This window comes from Berghia stephanieae, chromosome 8, assembly GCF_034508935.2.
Source record: "Berghia stephanieae isolate SIO BIC M18660-M18661 chromosome 8, UCSD_Bste_1.3, whole genome shotgun sequence".
Lineage (NCBI taxonomy): Eukaryota > Metazoa > Mollusca > Gastropoda > Nudibranchia > Aeolidiidae > Berghia > Berghia stephanieae.
The window spans coordinates 28,469-40,399 of record NC_088367.1 but is presented as its reverse complement, the minus strand read 5'-3'; the positions used below and the strand labels follow the sequence as shown (position 1 = coordinate 40,399).

General features: G+C 38.4%; 1 pseudogene across 1 annotated transcript in view; it reads right to left on the bottom strand.

Moving 5' to 3' along the window:
* Positions 1–434: 434 nt before the first annotated feature.
* Positions 435–11,931, bottom strand: part of LOC144977930 (uncharacterized) — a 13,352-nt pseudogene continuing 1,855 nt past the window's right edge. Inside the window, exons 2-5 of the transcript XR_013646436.1 lie at positions 9,439–9,724; positions 6,997–8,989; positions 5,147–5,666; positions 435–3,697 (exon numbers count right to left, since the gene is read on the bottom strand). The product of XR_013646436.1 is annotated as an uncharacterized LOC144977930 (transcript). The remainder of the gene's footprint in view (positions 3,698–5,146; positions 5,667–6,996; positions 8,990–9,438; positions 9,725–11,931) is intronic.

Genomic DNA, 11,931 nt, shown 5'->3' with positions numbered 1-11,931 from the left:
GCAATCTGTACAAGTGGCTTTAAAATATATTTTTTTAAAATAAAAAACAAACAAACAAGAAAATAAAACCCAGGAAAACTGAAATGTTATGATCAATTTAATATTTAATTTTTAATAAACGTTTGAATCATTTATCACAGAATGGATATCTTTTATAAATATTGTCTTTGCATGTCCAACAATTTAAGAAATACTGTTTGTATAAAAACACGATTTATTTGGTCAACTATAACACGTCTTTTAAGAAAATCTAACGAAGGACGGAATGTTGGCTAAACAATAAAATAGAAAAAGATTGAAAAATACGCAAACAGAAAGATATCAAATATTCAACAATAATGATGATGATGATGATGATGATGATGATGATGATGATGATGATGATGATGATGATGATGGTGGTGGTGGTGTGGTGGTGGTGGTGATGTGTGATGATGATGATGATGATGATGATGATGATGATGATGATGACGACGACGACGATGATGATGATGATGATGATGATGATGATGATGATGATGATGATGATGATGATTGATATAACACCCAAATAAATAATGAAAATAATTCGCTAAATATTATTATTAATGCAACTCAAAAACACACCTAAAGTGATAAAACACAAACCACAGAGTCCTTATAATGATGTCAAAATTTGGGAGGACATAAGCTCGCAACACCGCCCGTGCTCTACTACATCCACATCACACACACACACACAGACACACACACACACACACACACACACGCACACACACGCACACAACACTCACTCCCTGAAAATCCTATATATCATATATAAAATATTATAAAAAAATATTTAATTTGATACAGAAGAAATTGAAAATAATTATCCCAAATCTCAATGGGGATGATCTATATGTGACCCACCGTATCAAAGCGGTATTATATCGGGATCCATTCGGTAAGGGAAATTGAATTCATAGCCACAAATATCCAACTTGAGTTTAATTTCTGTGCGTTATGGTGGAGTATAAAGATTATTTCTTGCATTGAAAAAAACTTCTGACCTCCAATTTCTCATCATTCTATCTCTAAATTCACTTTTTGGGGTCTGAAACATCCCGACATAATACCGTTTTGAGACGGAGGGTCACATATTACCTTTCCATGTGCTCGAGGTCATTGGTCACATTGCAAAAAAGTGTGCTCAAAATGACCCGTATAGATAGTATGCGCTTCGCTAAGAAGTTCAGAATATTGCCATGCGGAAGTATAACGGACCAACACACAAGACTGTGTGTAACCATGAACGTTTATAGTCTGGTTAATACAGTTTAGTGAGAATTACTCACGAACGCGGGGTGGCAAAAACCAATAACGAAAACCTGGGTGACGTCATCGTCGTTCTATCTATAGTGAAACTTGTTCTCAGTTTGAGAAATACCTAACATTACGATTGGTCATTTTGTTCAGCATGACTGATGGTATGTTTACAAATTTCATTAAAAAAAAAGCAACGTGTTTACATTTATTGAGAAATGTCCAATCGTTGTACAGCAAAAAATCACGTGATCGATGACTAAGTTGGACGGAAACAAGAAGATTGCTCCCATTGGAGATTTTCCTATCACAGACTTTGTATCCTTTTTTTAAAAAATGATAGTAATATTATCATTTATGATGTTTAAAACATTTAAATTAGCAGGTAGCAAAAAACCAAAAACAAAAAAACAAACCATAAAACAGAGCTTTTATATAGTACAATACCAACTAAAAGCTCAAAGCGCTTTACAAAAGATCCCAAGCCATCAGCAACACTGACAAGTAGGGAAAAATATGACGCCTGAAAGGCGCGATTTTAATCTTTATTTGAAAAGAACCAACGCTGATGCAGATCTGGAACTCATTTTACACATAAGTGCAGTGAAATAATGCAAGTAAAGAGACTTTTCCAAGTAATCGGCTGCATGACGTCGATTCGAACCAGGGCTCTGCCGATCCGAAGGCGAGTGTCATATAAATTCTTACATCTCCAGTGACTAACTTAGCAATTCTTAGTTTTTAAATCAACACAAAAAATGTCAGTCTTTGAGGTGTGCCATTTAAAACATACACTACCAAATTTTAAAAAATCAATTAAAAAGAATTAATTTTTTTAACATAACAAAAACAAACAAAACTAAAGAAAAAAACTATAACAAAATGTAAACAAACTGGAAAACAGAAATGAATATAACTGATAGGAATCTTCCAAACAGGAATCAAACATCAAAAATATATACAATATTCTTTGACATTACGCTTATTACATGTTTATGTAGGAATCAAACATAAAAAATATATACAATATTATTTGACACTAAAATTAAATGTTCATGTAGTTACACACTCTCTGTACAGCTTCATTGTTTACCATTTAAAAATATTTCTGTAACTTATCATCAAATAATAATAATTTTTTTTGGCAAAAATTCGTTGTGAGACTCTTTGTCAACAACCTTTATACAAATTAGAATAATTATCTGACAGTGCATGACATAATCAGTTGGAAGGTGAATATTTGGATTTGCATATTTTTGCAGTTTCTGAAAGAATATGCTATCCATAGCATTTTAATCTGTATTTGAAGTAAATCGGATGATTTTTCAAGAAGTTATAGTCAGATGTATGGGAAAGGTATCCAGCAACTTTTCTCAAATTTCATACTGTTTCAACTTGACTAACTGTAAAAAAATATTTAGAAGTGAAATTATGCTTTGATATTTCCCGAAGATGTACAAAAAGGGTTGATTTAATCATTTATGACAAGAACTCATTTTTTATAAAAAAATTAACCTTCTAACTAAACTTGGCAATATCTCGGTTCAAACCTTTTCACCATCTGACTGATTTTGTCATTCACTGTAAACATTTCAAAAACAAGATTTAGTCATCCATGTCATCGTTTTCATCGTCGTCCTCTTCATCTGTTGTATCATCTACTTCCCCAAATAGATTCACACCCCCGGTGTCCTCAATAACGCCAACATTTTGCCCCATCAACTTCAAAATCACCAGATCTTGTTTCTCATACATCCCGAAAACAATCAAAGACCCATTCAGTAGAACATCGCATACGGTGATTCTGGTATCAGGGGTAAACACGGCTAAAATCGACCCTTTCTCTAAATCCCATATCGAAATGTCGCCCGCAAAGACGATCGCTCTGTTTCTATTTTCAGAGACGAATATTTTCGACTTCATTTCGAAGTGGAGACCATCATGGCCACGTATCCGGCGTAGAGAACTGCTCGTCATCGGATCCCAGACATGGACTTCATTAGGAGATCTTCCGATCACAACCCGTTTTGCATCATCCGTGATAGCTAATGCACTGACGTTAGTTTCATTTTTCAACCTCCTTTTGATTTCCCCAGAGGTGCAGTCCCAGAGCGTGACGTAACTGATTTTACTGTCTTCGTCATAGTTGGCTATCACGAGATGACTTCCGTCGAAGGTCAAGGCTGCGGTGTGTAAGAACATCATGGAATATTCTGTCTGAAGAGTTTGGGTGTGTGTTTGAGACTCGATGTCGAAGACGCATAGGTGATGGGCGTAGAAGGACGCAACAATTTTCTTCTGATCCCGACTGACAATGAATTGCTCTACCACGTTATCTTTTTCCTTTCTGAGTTCCTCCAGTCGTAACTTCTCCTCTTCATTGTCTTTCTCCTCACGCCGCTTTCTTGCTGACCTGGGGGGGGGGAGAGAAGAAAAAACAAACAAAACAACTAGAGCATTCATATAGCACAGTTTCCAGTAAACAAGCTCAAAGCCCTTTACAAGGGGTACCAAGCAAACAGCAACATTCAACATTTAGGAGGAGACATGATGCCTGTTAGACGATATTACATTTTATTTCCGATAGAGACAACGCTGTCAACGACCAGGTACTCAGCGAGGTGAGAGAATGTGAGTAAAGAGTCTTTTTCAAGGACTCATCTATGCGCCGCTCAAAGCGGGTCTCGAACCTTGGGCCTTCCGGTATCATTATACAAAGTCACTGTAGACGATATCGGGGGCTAAAAGAAAAACATACACAAGAAAGAGTAAAACAAATCCCGCAATTTTGTTTTACAGAACCGATGGAAATTCGAAAATCAATTTATATCTTATATAGTGTGTACAGTCTAAGACCACTTGGTCATGATACCAGGCTAATTTGCCACAATCTGATGATTAATAATAAATATTTATTGTCCTCAAAAAAGTGGCAATTTGTCATTTGGTTACACATTTATAACAATAGAATATTGACATAGACACACTCACACAGATGCACACTAGTAACATCGTAGTCATCGATAAAAAAATATTAAAATAACAAACATAAAAACGGCATCAACAACATCATCATCATCATCATCATCATCATCATCATCATCATCATCATCATCATCATCATCATCATCATCACAACAACCTTCCTAAGGCTATAACGAGATCTAAAAACTAATAACCTATTTACGCCTTAATGCACAACAAAGGGATCAGTTACACCAAAAACTAGAGGTGCCCAAATGAGTCAAGAAAATGGAGAGAGAAAGGTAAAGGGAGTAAATATGACTCACAAATAAGGGAACAACACAAAACAAAAGACGTTTCGGCCTTAGGCCTTTTTCAAGTAAACACGATCAGTTACAGTAAGATATAGTATCTCAACTCTAGACATGAATCAGACTTTTTCACTTCCATCAAATAGTCCAGGGGCTAACAGAACATAGTCTATGTACAAATTAACCCTAACCTTGCCAACTGTAGAAAAATCGTCACATTCGTTACGATACAAACGGTATTTTCTTATACAGATTTAGTTTCCTACATCACAAAATGTTAAGAGCAATCTTTATAATATTTACCCAAACTTAGTGTAGTTTTGTAAAGCTTGTTTTTTCTCAATAAGATGGCGTGTCGTATGTAGATACTTATTACTTTTAAATGTGAGTTTAAAAATTCAATTTGTGTGTTGGGTCGATATTACATTTCAGTAAAAATCTTGAAAACAGTCCGTAAAAAGAGAGTTAAGGGCAGGAAGGAACGCATGGGAAGGAAAATTAATTCATAGAAGGACAAAAGCAAAAGTCTAAGAGACCAGTAAGGTTTAGGATTAACCCACCCGCCTAGAGTGTTATTCTGTTCCTACCTCGATTCTGCTCGTCTGTCCCAAGGTGTCATCATTGCGGATGTCCCTCGTTTAGCACGGCCAGTGACGTCAGTCAGAATAGCCAGCCCTGCTCCTTGTTCCAACCGCTTCCTTTCAAGCTCCTTAAACCCAGTCTTTATCCTGCTGACCGCGTGGCCGGTCATCAAATTCCAAATGATGAAATGGCTACGATTGTCCGAAGGCCCGAGTAGCATATCATCCTCGAGCAATACATATTCATGAGATGGGGCGGGGACAATGTAACATCCGGGGAGCTCCGGACATACTTCTTCAGCTTGAGGTCGTAAACGAGAACAGTCTGGAATACGGGTCTAGAATCATCGCTGACGTTAGAGAATCCTCTGTCCGTGAGGATCACAAGCCGTGTGTTCCGCATAATGAGCGCATCAGAGCCCTCTGTGAGCCTCTCTCGATGCGCACGGCCGATTGCAAACATTTTCCCTTGGCGACATTCCAAACGCTGATTGGTCCATTATGAATAGACTTGGCCACCACGTATCTGCAGAGAGAAAAAAAATATTTTTACTATCAACATCAAAAAAGAACATAAAGCAGTCTTGTAAAGTTATTCTGTGAACACCATCTTGAATTGGTAATTATTCTCTCCTTACGGGCCTTTTTCAGGAAAACTTGATTGTTGTACACTCAAACCGAGATATGAGTTCTACTTTCTTTTTATACATAATTTTTGTGCAGCATGACAAGCTGTACAAATCGAGGGGGTTTTTTTTTTACCAGAAAATGTGTGATGTACAAACGTTTTTGATTAATATAAATGTCCATTGTATCGCAACGAATGTGACGATTTTCCTGTAGTTGGTAAGGAGAGGGTTAAGTCAGGATAAACCTGGTGGCAAAAAAGTTACTTTTTTCAGATTAATTAAATCTCCGATAGTATTGTAGTAATGATGGTAATGATGATGATGATCTGATGGTGGTGTTTGAAGTATTAGTGGTGGTAGTGATGATGATGTGATGGTAGTGGTGGTGATTGTAGTTGAAGTGGTTGTGATCATGATCCTAATTTGTTGTTTTGGTGTCTTGAATGAATGCATTTTTATAACTAGATGTTTTGAGTTCAATATTAACTCTGAATTTTACGCAAAAGATTCACCCCGACATAATAAACCTGAGTTTTCTAGCGCATATAGGGAATGAGATTAGCGGAAGAGTAGCGTCCCTTGATTGGACGTCACCGGTGGAGAAGTTATTTGTAAACAAACCAACTACAAGCCAAGCGCTCCAAATACAAAATTTATTATTCATATTTCTGTACAAAAATGGCGTTATGCATTTTTGTACAGAAATATGAATAATAAATTTTGTATTTGGAGCGCTTGGCTTGTAGTTGGTTTGTTTACAAATAACTTCTCCACCGGTGACGTCCAATCAAGGGAGGCTACTCTTCTGCTAATCTCATTTCCTATCCACTAAAAGTGTTCAGAGCGCTTTACAAGGGGTCCCTAGCCAACAGCAACACTTAACATGTTAGACGAGACATGTCACCTGTTAGGCGATATTATAATTTTTGGGAACAGAGACAATGCTGTTAACAGCCAGGTACTCGTTTTACATATGAATACGGTGAGAGTATGTGAGTAAAGAGCCTTTTTCCAAAGACTCAACAATGCGCCGCTCAGAGAAGGTTCTCAAAACCTGGTCCTTCCGATCCGAAGGCGAATGTCATACACAAGACCATATTATAGCCGCGCTAAACAATCCCAATATAACACCGTTTTCAGGCGTTGGGGAACATATTATCATCATCATCATCCAGTATCTCAATCATCTCACCAATGGGAAAAAATTGAAGAAAGAAATCAAATCACCTTGGATTGTCAATCATAGGCAAGATGTCACACACCCCGAGCTGTTTCTTCAGTTTAGGAGCGGGTTGATTTACTTTGGTGCTCAAATCCCAAATCCGCAGGAAATTCTCTCCGACTGCTCCGGTCATGCAGAATTTGAAGTCCAGACACGCCCCAATGGTGGACACGCACGGGTGATTGGCAAGGTGTTTGTGGTCCTCCGTCTCCAAATTCCAAAGGGCTATATTTGAGTTGTTGTTCATGGCAGAAGCACACACCGCTATAGCGTGACTTCCAACAAGGTTGATGAATAGTTCTTGGATATTGTCGTGCACGCATCCTTTAACACTTCTAATGTAAGTTCCTTTTTTGGCGTCGAACAACTCCAAGACGTGGATCTCATGAAGTGCCATGTATTGCTGCCTGGCGCAGACGATGAAATATTCTCGTGAAATGGCTAAAGCTACGATGGAACTCGATTTATCATGACACTGTAGAGTTTTTACTATTTTTCCATTTTTTGCGTGCTGGACAGACGCCGTGTTTGCGCTGCGGAACGCGTGGAGAACGAGGTCTCCAAAAGACGAGTCTGCAATGAGGATCGAGTTTTCCTTATGAATGCTGTTGTCAGGGATGGCGACATCGCAAAGTTTGCTGAAATCATCCATGCTCCAAGAACGGAACGTATTCGAACCGTCAAACACAGCGACTAGAATCTGTCCTTCAGCAGCGACAGAAATTTTTGCGGGGTCAATACAATCTTCTACTGAGAATAACAATTCACCGGATTGAAGACTCCAGACTTGAATTAGAGACCCTGTGACCGTGATAGCCACTGAGTTGTTCTTGGCTGTGCGAATTGCAGAAACACCACGGCTCATTCCTTCTATAGATTTGACAACCTTTCCTGAACGAATGTCCCAAAGTTTCATCGTTTTGTCCTGTGAGGTGGTGAGGGATCTCATTCCATCAGTCGTCATTGTCATGGCTGTGATCGGCTCGGAATGCCCGGATAAAATATCAAAAAGAATTCCTCCCGGTTCGTCAGACACTCGATGGAAGGAATTAAGGCAGGAACGGATGACGTTTTGGCATCTGCTAACAAAGGATGAATATTTGGGTATTTTCGAGGATCGCCCGGTGCTCTTGGGTTGTCTGTTGTGACTACTTTATGGAGACGTCCAACTAGCTGGGAAGCCAGCTGCCTCGGCTCTTTACTAAGAGCTTTTCCAGAGAGGTGTAAAACATCGGACAACATTCTTATTTCAGGTTCATGGGGCTCAACGCTGAGAATGGCTTGGTATTCTTCTAGTAATGCCCTAAGAGACGTACCGCACAATTTGGCAAGCATCCATTCAAAGTTACACAGACAATGCTTTTTCAGAAGTCCAGTCTGTTGAGAACGCATCAAATGAAAAGGAAGCTCGTTGATTTTGCGTAGATTGAAAACTCTGTCAGAGCCATCTCCTGTAGCTCTTTGGGGCTCATAGAAAAGAACTTGATCTGACACAAACCGATCGCTTCCTTTTTCATTTCCTGTAAAAGGTTTTGGGGTCCTCACCCACATCCCCATGAAAATATTCAGCGAGTGGTTTGTGATAGGAAGGAGCCTTATCTCGTTGAAGAAGATATCTCTCTTCGGTGCTTCTGAAATTGGAGAGTGGGGCCAAGAGAGAGTTTTGTAGTGTCAGCGCGACATTCCGCTAAACATATCCCATAAATCCTCAAAGAGTCTGAGCCAGAGCAGAGGTGGAATTCTTCGACAAGAAGGTCTGTGAGTGGCAACGACGTCATCCATACGGCCTCGTCCAGAGATAAAACATCCTCCATCTCATTGCTGGCAATGCCATTCTGGAAGCAGAGATGTAGCCAAGAGCTCTTCGTACTAACACTTCTCCGTGGTCCCTTTCAAGACGACCAAACTTAGCGTGGCTACTTTCTTAACAGTTTCTCCTAGCTTGGCCTGTTCTGGTTTCATGTAAGACGGCCATTTCATTACTTCGTTAAAGGCGAGCTGTTTGGATGAAAGCAATGGAAAACTCTTATTGTAGTTATGATCTCTTAGTGATGACAGTGATGATGATGATGATGATGATGATGATGATGATTATGATGATGATAATTATGATGATGATGATGACGACAACGACGATGGCGATGATGATGATGATGGTGATGATAATGATAATTACGACGACGAAAAAATAATAATGATGGTGATGACAACGATGGAAATTATCAATACGATGATGATGATGACGACGACGACGACGACGATAATAATATAATAATAATAATAATAATAATAATATAATAATAATAATAAAAATAATAATGATAATAATAATAATAAATAATAATAATTATAATAATAATAATAATAATAATAATAATAATAATAATAATAATAATAAATAATAAATAAATAAAATAAATAAAAGAAATAAATATCAACAGTCTTACCTTCAAAAACAAGGGATAAGGACATTTCTTGAAGGAATCCACAATAACCTGGTTTTGCAATTCCGTGACTGTTCTATTGGAGGCCTGCATCAGTGCTGTAGCATCGCCAGGGCGTTCCAGCTCTGGCAAAGTGGGCAGCTCCACGATGCAGGCATCTGTTCCAGCCAGTAACTTCTGGGCGCAGGGGAGGCAATCGAACTTCTCGTCAGAGATGGTGGACCGATGAGATAGACATTGGGAGGTAACTCTGGCGGAAGCCATTGTAGTTTTCTGGCGTCGTGTTCATCTGGACGGTTCAAAGGAGAGAGGAAGAAAAAATATATCTTAAAAACGATGTGTACTTATTTACAGGACTGAGAACCCAAATTAGTATGGGCTCATTGTTTTTGTTGTTGTTGTTTTTTTGTTTTTGTTTTTTTTTTTGGGGGGGGGGGGGGTGAAGTGGCCGAGGGGTTAAGGCATCGAACTGTGATCCAGACGGTCCCGGATTTGAGCTCCGCTTCAGGCACTTTCAGTTTTTTTCCCTTGGGCAAGAATATTAACTCCTAATTTGCTCACTTGGACAACATGGGTGATTCATGTTTGGTGTATTATCTATATTCCTTCATGGAATGCCTAGATGACGGGATCTAATGGTGCCGTGGCGACAGGGCTTAATTATTTTTTTTTTCATTGTTGTATTGGAAATACTCTCAAACCGACGCAACTTCTACTCCATTTCAACAAGTTTAAATCGGGCCCATAATTGCGTTCAGTTCTCAGACCTTCCAACATGAGCGCCTAGGCCCTAAGTGATGAATGACTAAATCTACCTGTCATATATATGAGTGACTTATATTTTATCCTTTTTTTGAATGTATTTTAAATTGTTCCAGCGAAACAAATAACTTAATTTTTGAAAAAGATATGACCGATTTGTTCTGGTGATTTGGTTAGTTTGTTTTTTCAAACAGATGCACGTTAACACAGTAATAACACAGTGCGGCTATGTGGTCTAGTGGTATGACACTCGCTTTCAGATCGGAAGGTCCTGGGTTCGAGCCTCGCTCGGCGTATAGTTGAGTCCTTGGAAAAGGCTCTTTACTCACATTCTCTCACCGTACTCAGGTCTAAAATGAGTACATGGCCGTTAACTGCGTTGTCTTTGTCCGAAACATTGTAATATCGCCTAACAAGCGGCATGTCCCGTCCTACATGTTAATGTTGCAGTTGACCCTTGTAAAGTGCTTTGAGCACATTTAGTGGATATTGCCCTATATAAAAGCTCAATTTTTTAATACACCAGTAATTAATATTCGTCTGCCCATCTGGGGTCATGATAGCTCCACGTTTAGTATTTTATTATTTTTCGAAGCTGTTATATTCACTTTTGTTCACCATGTTTTATTTGCCGCCTCATAACCACCCAACCTCCAAAGATCTTGGATAAGAATGAGTTGGTGAGTAAGCAAGTGAGTAAGTGAGTAAATAAGCTTGGATAGCTAGGTGCAAGAGTGTGTGAATAACTTTGTGTGTGAGGGGAATGAGGGGATGGCGTGTGGGTGTCGTTTTCTGTTGTGTGTTTTGTGGTACGCTTTAAAAATGTGTGGGTGAGTGTATGGGATTTTTGTGTTGAGTGAAAGAATGAATGAATGAAAAAGAATGATGAATGGAAAGAATGAATGGATAGGGAAATTACCTCACTCAATCCCAGAAAATTTTTGCTACATTTCAAAATTGGAAAAAAATGTTTTTATTAAAATGAACATGTAATATATAGATTTTTTGAATATCATTAACATTGCAAAAATTAAAACATTTGCTTTTATAGTAAGCCCATAATTGTCTCAGAAAAATGTTTTAAATAGGATGGGGTAAAGTAACCGGGGAAATACGTATAGATAGTATGCAGATGACGTCACTCAGGGCCTTTGTTATGTTTTTGCCATCCGCGTTTTTTGAGTTGTTCTCACTTTAAAATGTATTAACCGACTATAAACGTTCATGGTTACACAGAGTTTGTGTGTTGGTCCGTTTTTTACTTCCGGAGGAATGTTGTGAACTCCTTGGCCAAGCGCCCTTCTATCTATAGTCGGTGTTAGGGGGTTTGGGTGGTTAAAGATTATGTTCCAACCAAAAGCGATCGACGAACGCGTGGAAGTAAACAAAGATGTGTTTAAGAAATTGAGAATGATCTTACGTTTTTCTTCCTGTCGTTCGTCCATCGTTGTAGGTTTGTAAGTAATCGTTAACTTGTTAATGAATGAGTTCAGACTTCCTGAGAGCCCAAACAACAGCATCTGAACAATGCTAATGGAAATTTTTTACGTGGCGTATCCTATGCGATTGCAAAGTCATTGAAAACCCCTTGTAGTCCCGAATGAGTTTAGGGAAACTGGTGTAAGCTTCGTTTATTTTTTCATTTTTGTAAAACTACTCACAATTAAATTTAAATAAAATATAGTGTTTATTAAAATATGTAAATAAAATTATTTTCATTTTTTTTTTCAAATG